The following is a 13,172-nucleotide window of genomic DNA, read 5'->3' as shown; positions in this document are numbered from 1 at the left end:
TGGGAAATAGGGTTCACTGGACACGGAAATATCTGCTGTTTTCCTTTGTTCCAATTCTAGATAAGGAAATGAGCCTTTGTGCACCTTTGAAACCAGCACCTCACTATCCTTATCAGCTCTAAGAGCAACAGGTATGATGAGCACGTACTCTTCAGGTTCGTACCATTTCACACTCCATTGACTCCAGCTAAGTTACTTTTGATTGCCATCAGGAGGAGTAAGCAAAGAATCATGTTGCCAGTGCTTCTTTCCCAGTAGATAATAGTCTTTTACAATTTATTTCCTCTCCTCATGGAAAGAATTTGGCAAAGTCCAAAAAATACTCCCTTGACCCAAAGGGCAACATCATCACCCCATAGCAGACCTGTATGCCTTCTGACACTCCACGGTGAGTTGCGGGTTTGTCACAGGGAAGCTTCCTTACTCTGTGAGAGGCAATGTCCAGTAAACAGCCTGCCGTTGATACATGTTACAACATTTTTCCATTTACTTTGCCCATTTGGAACAGAAAAAAATAAATCTACTTTGTTTTTCTAACAAAATGAATGGCATAATCTATGGGAAGCAAAGGAAGAGAGGTAGTGAGATTTACATACAAAAAGGGGACTGTAGAAGCAGGATTTATTTAGTCCTTAAAATAGCAACACTCGGAAGGAGTCATTGGAGCAATTTAATGACTGGAAAATGCAATAAAACCAGAGTCCCTTGCTTCACGTACTCTGCCAGAGCTGGGACACTCAGATAAGCAAGTCTAAAGCACAAGGCTAGCTAGATTCACCCTGGAGCGACTCCTGTGACAGAGAGGAGCCTGAATTCCAGTGCATCCCTCATTCCTGTGTCCTGCTAGCTCACAGCCCAGGATTGCGCAGGTCTGATGGTGACCTTGATTAATCATTACAGGATTAATTGCTGACAGCCCTCTATGCCCAGGCCCGGCCCTCAGCTGATGTAAAGGGACACTAACACTGGCAACCATGAAGCTATGATGACCTACCTCATATGAACCAAAGCATACAGCTGCATTTTTAAAGGAACAGGGTAATGTTTTGGCCAATTAAAATATTTTGAGATGAACAAGGCCAAAAACTTCAGAAAGAGAAAGATCAAGGGAAAGACTAGCATCAACTTCAGCAGGTGATATGATGCTTTTTGTAAGAGCTGTTCAAACTACAGGCTTAAAAATACCAATTGAGTTATCCAAGGATGAAGGAAAACTCTCATAAGTATAGCAGTGCATAAGTATCTACAGGAATTACAGGCTTATTTGTCTTCCTTTGAAGCATTGGGCTCTAAGCTGCCTGCAGAAAAGGGACATTCAGGTAATAGCAGCCAAGCCCAGTGGAGAGAACAGCAAATGTAAGCACAACCTGAATAAGAAATTGAAGTATTTCAAGGGTGAAAATTATAGCAGGCTTTTGGATGCACAGACACAAAAAGCCTTAAAATAAAACCAGGCTGTCTCTGCTATATCCACCTCAGTGCCCAGGTATGCGAACACACATGAAATTACAAAACAGCAACCTAAAAATACTCCTAAACACTTACGTCTTTTAATCTCAAATGGCGGTAAATAATGTAAATGAAGAGCAGTTTCTCAGCCAGTGAGCCTTAAAAGTGTAAGCAAATACCATTTACTGTTTCCACTGACTTGATTTTGCAGATTTGGACCAAAGTTTCACCCAGTTGTTAAAGATTTATACAGAAAGTTTAACAATGCCCTGTCATTAAGCCTTTGGCACAAGCAGTGCAAAGGACATTCAGGGCATGTTTGTACTAACTTATCTGGCTAAAGGGAAAGCTGTTCCTTTAAATTATGTTTGCTGTGACTCTGGAAACTGAGCAAACAAAGTCTGAGGGAAACTTCACCGGCAAGCAAAACTGACAGAACATACAAGGACTGAAGGACAGGGATCTTCTGTAGGACATACCTGCCTCAGGATTCACAACTGAATTGCAAACCTCTAACAGCTTGGGGGAGTTTAGTCCAGACTCGTTGGATATACCTCATCCCAATGGCAAATGAGAGACTCATTCAGCCCCAGACTGCTGTCAGGTGAGTAAAATCCTTTTCTGGGGGGACACTGGAAGAGGAACAGTCTGGGGAAGAAACCTCAGGCCACAAACAAAGGCAATAATCCAGTGCCTGAGAAAGAACCAACTTTTCTCTGTACATGAAGTCACACTGAAGGAGTCCTGTGCAACCCAGACAGAGCACAGCTGTGACACTGTTGAAATACTGGCTGACAGAGAGGGGAGGCATCATTGGCACAGCTTGACAGGCATGAAAACCACTGCAGGGAGGAAACCTAGTCAGAGGGGAAACCCAGCCTCCACAGAATGGGCATTAATGTGACAAACTAAACAGCAAACATCCCCAAAATCAATCAACCAAACTGTGTGTCCTTCTCCAGGGGCAGGAGAAGTTGTGATTTTTCCTAGCAAATGTTTATGTGCGATCTTGCTTTAAAAAAAAAAATTAAATTAAATAGAGACAGGAAATATGAAAACCAGCCTATTTTCCTACTACTGCCAGGCTGATCCTTCTCCTCAGCTGATCTTTCCTTTCATGTTTGGGAGACCAGTTGCTGTTGCTGTGTATGCAGTGTAGCTGTGAACTCTGTCCCAGCAACTAGGTATATTTTTAAATGCACAGAGTAAACAGGGACTCAAATCTCATAAGAACAATTTAGCTCTTGAGATACAAAACTATCAACAGATTCAACCATTACAGTGGAGCTGCCACTTCCAGATCTAGTTGAAAGTAGGAAAATTGCACTAAAATAACAAAAATATTTTAAAACATTTCACTGAACTTGCAAAAAGGACTAATTGGCTGACATTCATTTTAAGAGATTGACAGAAATTTTATTCAGGTCTGATTTCCTCCAGACTCCAACTGGGACTGATAAATCCAATCTGCTTTAAGACCAACTGTAAATAAAGAGGTATGTGTGAAATGCCACAGTAATTGCCAGAAAAGACATGCCCAGAGACAAAAAAGCCATTATCCCCCACTGCCATAATTTGGAGAGGACATTTGCAAGACAATGTAAAATGCTTTAACTATATAATTACCATTATCTGTCCCTGAGTATGTGGCCAGTACCTGGGGTTTTCACTCAAATTCTCCTTTAGGAAGTAGCTTGTTCTATGATTCTATAGGCAATTGTATCATCATTTTTACCACAATGGTGCCTGGAGGCAGTATTTCATGTTTCCAAGCACTACCCCATGGAAGCAGCCCCATTAGCTCTACAATAGGAAAAACTGGCAAGACTCAGTAAAACCTAAAACAATCTAGAAACCTTGTTTCCTCCCTGCCTTCTCTTTCCTAGCCAAGATCATCTTTGAAACAGATGTCTGTGAAAAAAACAGGTCTACCAGGTTACTCAATCCACAAAACTTGGACTTTGCTGGTCCAAAAAGGAGCAATTCCTGAAACAATGACCCCTTCTTAAAGAAATTACAGCCAGCCCAAATAAAACTTAGGAAGAGCAACAGGGACACTGAGGAACCGGAAATCTAGACAAAATGCCTGCTTTTCACTTGGGGCCAGAAATTTAGGAAATATCAAATGAAAAACAACCAAAAAAGAGAGAATACCCAAACTGGTTCATTTTTTCTTTAATTACAGTATTGTCTAGAGCTCTTTTGAACCAGTCAGGCTATCTCATGTCATGCTCTTTTACTTACACTGAGTTCCTGCTCACGTAACTCAGAAGAAAAAACACTATGGGAGAAATACAGGGGTATTCATAAACTATAGTATAACACTCCCAGTCTAGAGGTGGGGAGCAAAGACCCAGGAAAACCTCTGATGTGCTCAGGCAACCACAGCAAAGCTGAGAAATAAAATCTGCTCTCACAGGACCCAATTCAGTGCCACAGCCAGGAGATTGACTACCTGCATCCTAGCCTTTCTCTTTCCATGCTTAAAAACTGGGAGTGAAGAGGAGGGTAACAGAGGAGGGTTAGAAGGAAAGGTTTACCAATTTTCACAGTGAGCTACAGAATTATGGTTGAAGAGACCATGTCACTTGTTTGACAGAAAAATGGAGACTTACTGTGGATTCACAGGCAGCCAGAGAGCACTGCAAGTGTGCCTGTTTTTCACTGTCCAGTGCTGTAGCTGGCAACCTGGAGGCAAGTGTGTGTGTGTTTCTGGATGTGATTGCTTAAGCCCTGAGCTAGTGCCTTGGTCCTAGAAGAGAAGAGACTGCTCTGCATTGGGAGCAGCTGTTCTGCAACCTTCCCTTCTTGCCAGGCTAAAAAGAGCCCTTCTGGAGGGCAAGTTTGCATGACTGATGCTGTTTGCTGCACAGTTTTCAGAGTTGTCTATCAAGTATTTTTCCTGAGTTACTAAAGACACATGATATCAGCGTAACAGGCTATAAGAATAGTATTGGCTTATGTCAGGTTTGAAATTGGCTGACATTAGCTTGATGCAGTTGACAAAGATAGCCTGGCACAGCAGCACTCCAAACCCGCCTGGCATTGCAAACCAGTAGAAACCAGTCTAAAAGGATTCTGTTGTCTTGTTGACTTCTGGCTCCCTTGCATCTGTGAATTTGCAAGCAGATTCACCAAACAGGCATTCCTTGGACCCTCCACCCAATAACCACGGAGGGAGGAAAAACTGAGAGCTCTACTATTCTTTGATCAACACAATCAGCCCTCTTCTCTCCCTGCTTCTGTTTGGAAACTTTCAAACAAAACCCCCTTTGAGTTCTTACCTCTCCACAGTTCAAATAATCACCCGTGCTCATTTCTTCCATAACAGGTGTCTCATACACAACCAGCAAATCTAGTAATAGAAGTGGACATCATCATATTTTTCCCCAAAAGCAGCACAGGTGTTGTCTGCCCCAGGGACACTGGGCCTGTCTGCTTACTAACAAGTCTGTCTTGAAAAGCTTCAACCGAGACTTCTGCTAAACTCCTCTTCTAAGCATCCTGGCATTACTAAACCTCTCTGCTTTCAACACAGCATTATACCCAGGACATTATTTCTTATACCATGTTCTTGACTAAACCATTTCATTGAAGACTAAACTTTCTTTACCCAAGTCCTTTAATTTTTTATGCGTAAGCTCTATGTTGCATATTCTTTCCATGGCAGCTTCACGTGGTCCAAACAGAAGAGAACAAAAAAAAAAAAGGAACAAGGGCTCACAACTCCCACATGCAACCCTGTAAAACAGGACAGAACACTAGGCAGGCTGCTGAGGGCCTTCTTGTGTACTTGCATAGTACATTGGTATCTCATGCTTTGAGGCCATGTCCTGTGATTTGCACCTAGCCCTGAGTTGATAGCGGTTTACTCCCCCCAGCCTAGGAGATGCTGTGATTTGTTTTTTAATTGTTCACTTACCTTCCAGGGATAAGCCCAGAAAACCTCATGAGTTTTAGACAACAGCTACTTAGCAATGATTTAGCTAGTATCTTCTAAGCAGAAATAAGGAATGGGATGGCATTAGGGGCAACAACATTTCATAATAAGCAGGGAAAAGGAAAGGGGGCTTCCTCTAGAGGCACGAGTTCTTGTTAGTATAGAGAGAGATGTCAGTTATGTCAGAGGAACAGGATGAGTTTTATACCTTTTACTTCTTGAGATTCTCCCAAAATCTTCAAGCAGGGATGTACATTCACCATTGCATGTGCATTAATTTAAGGAAAAGAATAAAAATAAGGCCAGGTGTTTGTTTAATTAGTTTTAAGAGCTTATAATGAAAACCAGAAGACTTGTAGATTTCCACTTCTGCTCTTCTGTATGTTTTAAAAATTAGGTTGACTCCCCCTACACAGCTGGAGAGCACGTGTGTGTTTTTATATGCATATATGTGCATACATATACACACACGTAGAATAGCTCCAGAGAGGGAATTCTTTAACGTCTTAGCTATAGTCCATAGCTACATCTAATAATGAGACCCAGGGGATGAAGCATGGAATGCAATGGGATAGGGCTGAACGACTCTGGGATACATGGATTGAACAAGTACATCCATGATCAGAGATGAAAATTGTTAGTGGTATACAAGAAAGCACATATTTTTAGTCATTATTTTTGACTGGTAAAGAATCACTAAACAGTAAAAAAAAAATATTATTCCGGCAGCAGAAAAATCTGCAGTTATTTATTGTTATTCATTAAGTATATATTGATCTATATTAGTTAATTAACACGGAGTAGCTGCTATAAATACTCCATGTTTCATGCAGAGGGAAATATGTGTAGGCATGTATCCTTTTCTACTGCATGTAAGTAACCATTTATAGGATACACTCATTTTGTGTCTATGTTTACACACTTATGCTTACCTCTATCCATAGAAGGTGCCACAATGCCAGATTTAATTCTGGAAACATTTTTATATCTAGCAAGGCCATCTGAGCAATTTTTAGCTGTTTTAAATGTACTAGTTTCTCTCTCGAAGCCCTGTTCACTTGGTCTCATGGTGTCTCCACAGCACATGGCTTTAGAGGCTATATTAGATGTATCCAATGTATTTATTTTTAGTCTCTGAAGTGTTTCTAAAACAGGTTCTCTGTAACGTATGTACAAGACATAAAGGTTTTATTGTCACAAGCATGTAATGAACTGCATAATTCTCTCTTGGTTTTGCTTGCTATAAATAAGGTACCATTACTAAATCATTGCAATAAAACCATTGTGTTACCTTTCTCACCTGATAAACTATCTCAAAATCAGAGGGCTTGTAGTTTGATTCTGTTAGGACTGATGACAGAATTCAATATTCTTTACAAAGTAAGTACAAAATGTTTGTTTTCTGAAAACACATGGGGTCAAATAATTTTACATTCTTTCAGCCAGCCCCAAATGTATTGTTTGCCTTTTTCTGGCTTCTGCTGTGAAACTCTTTGGTCTCTGTCTCACTTTCTGGTTGGTCTGTTCTGATGCTCCTCCTGGTTTCTCCACCCCTGTGCCTTAATCAAATAATACCTTGGCGTTGCACCTAAATAGTTCAAATTCCTTTGTGAAATGTCATGTACCTTTGCTTTGGACAGGGATATGTGCTTAACTGTCTCTTGCCACTATCTAAAAAAAAGGGTCAGGACTGTTAACAGTTCCAACGGGGGTTATCTCAACCAGTAACAATGAAAACATAAATACACATATAGTCAGGCATCTCAGGGCCCTGATGGCTTTAGGTTAAGGTGTTACCATGCCCAGCAGCCTGTGCATCCTTTTGCTGGAATTTAGTCGCCCTGTAGTTGGGGTGGCTCAACAGGACACGTGAGAGTGCCTCACTTATACTAGCAGTGTCTTAAAGCCTGTGCATTAGCTTAAACCACTGATGAGACTAAATTAATTCATAGCTACATCTGCTGAGAGCTAAATCTGCCCGAGCCTAGGGCTGAGTCTGTGGGTGTTACTATTCCCCTGACTCAGACAGAAATATCTCCTGATGCAAATGCAGGCCTGAGCCTGCGTGGAGCCCCAGTGCCTTCAGCGGGGCCCACCCGCACGTGGCACTCCCTAAGGGATTGGCACCTGTGTGAGCAAGAACAGCAACTGATGAGTAAGGCCTGCTGCTGGATTTTGGACTATGCCCCAACCTGACAGAGATGTTTTCACCTCATTATGATGCAGAGTGAAATAGTTTAGAGATGACATTGTACTCCACTTAAAACTGTGGAAGAGGGGAAAAAAATCAAAGCCTAATACATGAGCAGGGATAGAATGGGGGACTGATGGCAGTGGGAGTCAGAGGTTTGTTTTCATTTTGCACAAGACTTTCAAAATAATTAAAGCATTTTAGAAAGAAACTGATCAGATGCAGCAAAATTGACCTTTGCATGTACACTCAGATTGTATTTAAAGAAGAAATATTCATAGAGTCATTGAATGTCCTGAGTTGGAAGGTACCCACAAGGATCATCAAGTCCAATTCCTGTCCCTGTACAGGACCACCCCAAAATCCACCCCATGTGTCTGAGGGCATTGTCCAAGTGCTTCCTGAATATCACCAGGCTTGGCGCCATGACTATGTCCCTAGGGAGCCTGTTCCAGTGCTCCACCACCCTGTGGGTGAAGAACCTTTTCTTAATATCCAACCTAAACCTCCCCTGGCACATCTTCCTGCCATTCCCTTGGGTCCTGTTGTTGGTCACCAGAGAGAAAAGATCAACACCTGCCCCTCCTCCTCCCCTTGTGGGGAAGTTGTAGACAGCAATGCGGTCTCCCTTCTGTCTCCTCTTCTCCAGGCTGAACAAACCAAGTGACTTTAGCTGCTCCTCATACGGCTTCACCTCTGAACTCTTCACCTGCTTTGTGGCCCTCCTCTGGACACTCTTTAGTAGCTTTGTATCTTTAATATACTGTGGCGCCCAAAGCTGCACACAATACTCGAGGAGACGCCACACCAGCACAGAATAGAGCAGGACAATCACCTCCCTCGACCAGCTGCAATGCAGTGCTTGATGCACCCCAGGACACGGTTGGACCTCTTGGCTGCCAGGGCACATCGTTGGCTCATGTTCAACTTGTCATCGACCAGAATCCCCAGGTCCCTTTCCATGGGGCTGCTCTTCAGCCTCTTGTTCCCCAGTCTGTATGTAAATCCAGACATTGCTGTGCCCAAGGTACAAAATCCATCACTTGCCCTTGTTAAACTTCATACGGTTGGTGACTGCCGAGCTTTCTAACTTGTCTAGATCTCTCTGCAGGGCCTCTCTGCCCTCAAGAGTGTCAACATCTCCTCCCAGTTTTGTGTCATCAGCAAACCTAATCAGTATTCCTTCCAGTCCTGCATCCAAGTCATTTATGAAGACATTAAAGAGTACCAGCCCAAGACGGATCCCTGTGGAACCCCGCTAGTGACTGGCTGCCAGTCTGATGTAACCCCATTTACTACAACCCTTTGAGTCCCACCTGTCAGCCAATTGCTCACCCATTGCATTATGTGTTTATCCAGCTGTATGCTGGACATTTTGTCCAGGAGGATACTGTGAGAGACGGTATTGAAAGCTTTACTGAAATCCAAAAAGATTACGTTGACTGGCATCCCTTGGTCAACTAGGTGGGTAACCTTGTCATAGAAGGAAATTAAGTCTGTTAAGCAAGACTTTCCCCTCGAGAACCCATGCTGGCTGGGACCAACGAGTGCATTGTCTTTCAGGCATTTTTCAGTAACTCCTAGAATAATCTTCTCCATAATTTTGCCAGGACCAGAAGTGAGACTGACAAGGAGCCATGTTAACTATGAGGGCTTGAAGACAAAATACTGTCCTAAAAGAGCTCCATCTGGTTCATCAAATATATGTGAAATGTGCACCCCTACATTCAGCATGCAAAACCTTCCAGATGAGTCATTAATAGGCTTATACTTGAAACAACTTCAAGACGTAAAAAGGAAGAAAAGATTATATGATCTTCTGCCTTTCTACAGCATAAAAACCCTACAGCCAAGAGAGTAATTTCTGCACTGAGCCCCAAAACTTTTCATTGAGCTATACGTAATTTAAAGGGGCATCCAGACATGGGTGGATTTAAGGTGATGGCAAAACTAGATACAACTAGATAACTCTGTGTAGGGGTTCATTGCCCTTTGTAGTGAAAGCACCTGCCTGCCTTCTGGTGGGACACAATCCTTGCATATTTTGTGTGGCCACTCAGACACATCAATACTGTTATCTTGTCCCTGGCAGTGGTGGGGACATGCTATACAATCAGACAAGGGCAATTCATCTTCTGTGACTGTTTACCCCTATAAAGAACAACCATACAGTCAAGTTGTATTCATACCTGTTATTTCCTGCTTTGAAACATCCTGAGTTGCATAGCTGGAGATTTCAGCCTGTCTCTGATATTAATGAAGCAATCCTCATTACCCTTCCAAACTAGGCAACAGCATCATGTAATATCGGCAAATTGAGCATTTTTCATTTCAAAATCATTAAACATTCTTTAAGTATATACTTTTTTTCTACAGTACTTAACACTTTTCAGTCAGACAATATGCTTCCCATTTTAAAGGGGAATTAGGAATTTAATGAAGCACTGGATCCACCAGCAAGCAGAGCCACTAGTCGCATCCTACTGCACCCCTTCTATCACAGAAAAGGCTGAGTGCAGGGAGACAGCTAAGTCACAGGCGAATGATTGCCTCATAGCAGTGGAAGGGAGCGTGTGGAAGAAATTCTCCCAGAGACAGAGGCTGTCAGCTCAGGGCCAGCACCAGGCATAACATTACCCAGGGCGGCAAATTACCAGGGTCAGCAAAGTGGCCATGATCCAGCTGCCTGCTCTGCTGTGCTGGAGCACTGGAAAACTGCTACTGAGAGAAGGATCAGGGCATGTGGATCAGCAGGTTCAGTGGGGAAAGGAGGTGGCTCTTCCCAGCAGCTAAGACACCGCTTGCACCCCTCGTTTCAGCAACAGCTGTGGCAGCCAGCCTGACTTTCTGGGGCTGCCAGCCCCCAGCAGCTCCCTCTGCTACCAGTGCCCACTGGAGCTGCCACCAGCGACAGACCACACAGTCTGCCTTCTCGGTGGCTCATGCAGCTGCACCCGCCTGGCACTCTGTGAGATGAGCAAAAACAGAGAGATGATCAATCAGCACTAGAGTATACCTCTTGCTCCAGACTGCCGGATCAAACTCTGACCAGACTAAACCCATCTGAAATACCTGCAGGTCTACACAGCTGCAATCTCAGCTTTCAGGCTGCAGCTTCTGCTACTAAAAACATTCTTATCTTTGATTAGATCTAACTTATTAAAAGGAGTTGCTCTTTTGATACACCTGATATCCTTTGAATCCCTATCAGCCCACTCTTTTTGTACACTAGGGACCGGCAGTTAGTTGTTGGCATCCACAGCCAGACCATGCCTTGAAAACATATCCAGTCCCACCCTCCCAGAATCAGCAGCAGTCCCTGTTCCCACACACATCCACGTGTCTGGGTCCACACTGCTCTAGGAACCTCAGTCCCTTTTACAATTTTTATTAGCATTTTACCTAACATCCCCAAGTTCAACTGCTCTTGTACAAATTCAAGGCATTTTCTGGTAAATGCCATTTTTTTACATTGGCAAGTAAAATTTCTATACAGTCAAATTCCTAGAGGCTGAATTATGTGTGAGTCAAAATGCATATCTCTAGTGCTGCCGTATATGCATCACAGGCTGGTTTTATACTGTTCTTATCTTTCTCTTTTTCCCTGCAGACTGCTACTTTGATCTTGAACTACAGGGAAGTAGGTTTGCCTGCAAAGCACATTTGGGTAGGTGATGACGCTGCAGCAAGACATGTGATCTCAAGATGGCATATAAATATATTTGGGATGGGTTACTCCTGATGCAAGACCTGACACTCCCCTACCTGTGATTATCCGAGGTGAATACCTTATTCAAAAATTCACTACAGATACTCAGACAAGGATAGTTATGGTCCACACCTGCTTGAATCATTCATTCGCTGTCACTGAATACCTTGACTGCTACCAAAATAACATAATACTGAATGTATCCTTTAAATTCGACCCTAGTTTTTAATACACCTAAAGCAACTGCAAAAGCCAGGACTATTTGATTGACATTTCAGTAAATGGTTTCTCAATAATTTCTTAGAGTATCAATTTTGGGATTGGATGCATTGCTTTCAGAAATACATTCTGTTCTTGAACTCTTCATTGAAGAAAGTGAAAAAATATATATTGTTTATAGCTGCTAAAATAAATAAAATGTCCCCTCACCCCTTCCTCTCCTAGAAAACATGGAAGTCTTTCGGGACATGGTTTAGGAGGGATGGTGGTGTTGGACTTGATGATCTTAGAGGCCTTTTGCAACCTTAATGTTTCTATGATTCTATTCTACAATTTTCTCTCATCCACTGCTGTATTCACTTCGAGTCAAACATCTTGTTTTTTAGGGACCCTTTAGTAGCCTGACAGCAAGCTAACTGTTCAGGATGGACACCCTTCATTCCTTTGATGGACCAAAGAAAGTGTGTCTGGCAAAGATAACTACACTGGTTTGACAGGGCTACTGAACACATAGTTATGTCTTTGGGCAACCCAGCTGGGTGAGTTTCACTTAGCCACGCAGGAGGCTTCTTCTCTACCAAGTATCTTTGTAAAAGCCCAACAATGACATGCATGCACTTTCCTATTCACCAGCTAAGCGAAAGGGGAAAACTGTCTTCTCCATGCATGCATGCACACACACACACACATGCACGCACTCACACACACGTGCACGCATGCCTCTATTTGCCTAATGATTCCTTTGGAGATTCATGTGGTTTTGAAATTACTCCAGACTGGCGAGGAGCGCCTGTGAAAAGTTTACATCATTGTTCAGGAAAACACCAGCAGCAGTTTGCTAAGCACTGAAAACTATGTCACATTGCAAAGGCCACAAAAAAGAGACAGCTCTCTGCCTCAGTTTGAGTAATACAGACAAGGGGTGGCCACTGGAAGCACGTAGGAACTTTGATGTAGAGGAGGTTGTTACAGGTTCATCTCCTCGAGTGGCAAGGCATAAAACAGTTTATAGAAGAGAAATAAATATAAAATAAGTGATTGTTAAGGTTTAGGGTTAGGAAGTATTATACGTGTAATATAAATTGTGGTCCAGGTAACAGAAATGCTTCCATCACAGTTGCAAGTATCAAGCCTTTGGGGATTTAGTCATGGGACAGTAAGAAAGGCACAGAAAAAGAAATAGCCTCTTCTTTCTTTTCAAGCTGTCTCCAACAGCAGCTGTTTTTATTTCACTGTTCCACTGAGTCACAGAAACAGAAGCAGGCTTAGTTAATCTCTATACCTCAGAGTAATTTACAAACCAAACTTAACACCACAACCAACAAACAGGTCCTTCATACACTTCCACTGGAAACAGTCCCAGAGCAGCCACCCATTCCAAACAATCAAAAAGTCTTGGCAGAACTGAAGTCAGGATCCAAATTTAGCAGTGATGAGCTGCATGCTGTGGTTGAGGTTATGAAAGGAGAAAGCAAACCTTCTCATCTGTAGAGCCAGGAAACAGAACGACTCAGGCCCAGCACACGATTTCAGGTAGTGACTCTCCCTTTATAAGGGTAAAACATAGGGCAGCTCAGGAATTCTGGAAAGCAGAAGATTCACAGATGATGTCCCAACTGTCCCTGATGTGCCAGGGTCAGCTGGAGTGACCTGAAGGCCAGCAA

The 13,172-nt window shown here is 42.8% G+C and overlaps 1 protein-coding gene across 2 annotated transcripts in view; it reads right to left on the bottom strand.

Annotated features, from left to right (window-relative positions):
• The window catches only part of NEU2 (neuraminidase 2), a 34,877-nt gene that overhangs the window by 11,422 nt on the left and 10,283 nt on the right, over positions 1-13,172 (bottom strand). Inside the window, exon 4 of one of the 2 annotated variants that reach the window (XR_010373838.1) lies at positions 12,702-13,158. The exons of the other annotated variant lie outside the window; for it this stretch is intronic. The gene's annotated coding sequence lies outside the window, so the exon portion shown is untranslated. Of the gene's footprint in view, positions 1-12,701; positions 13,159-13,172 lie in introns of those variants that run through there. 2 annotated transcript variants of the gene reach the window in all.

This window comes from Phalacrocorax carbo, chromosome 7 (genome assembly GCF_963921805.1).
Source record: "Phalacrocorax carbo chromosome 7, bPhaCar2.1, whole genome shotgun sequence".
Lineage (NCBI taxonomy): Eukaryota > Metazoa > Chordata > Aves > Suliformes > Phalacrocoracidae > Phalacrocorax > Phalacrocorax carbo.
Note: the sequence above shows the minus strand (reverse complement) of the source record. Positions and strands in the feature narration are given on the sequence as shown.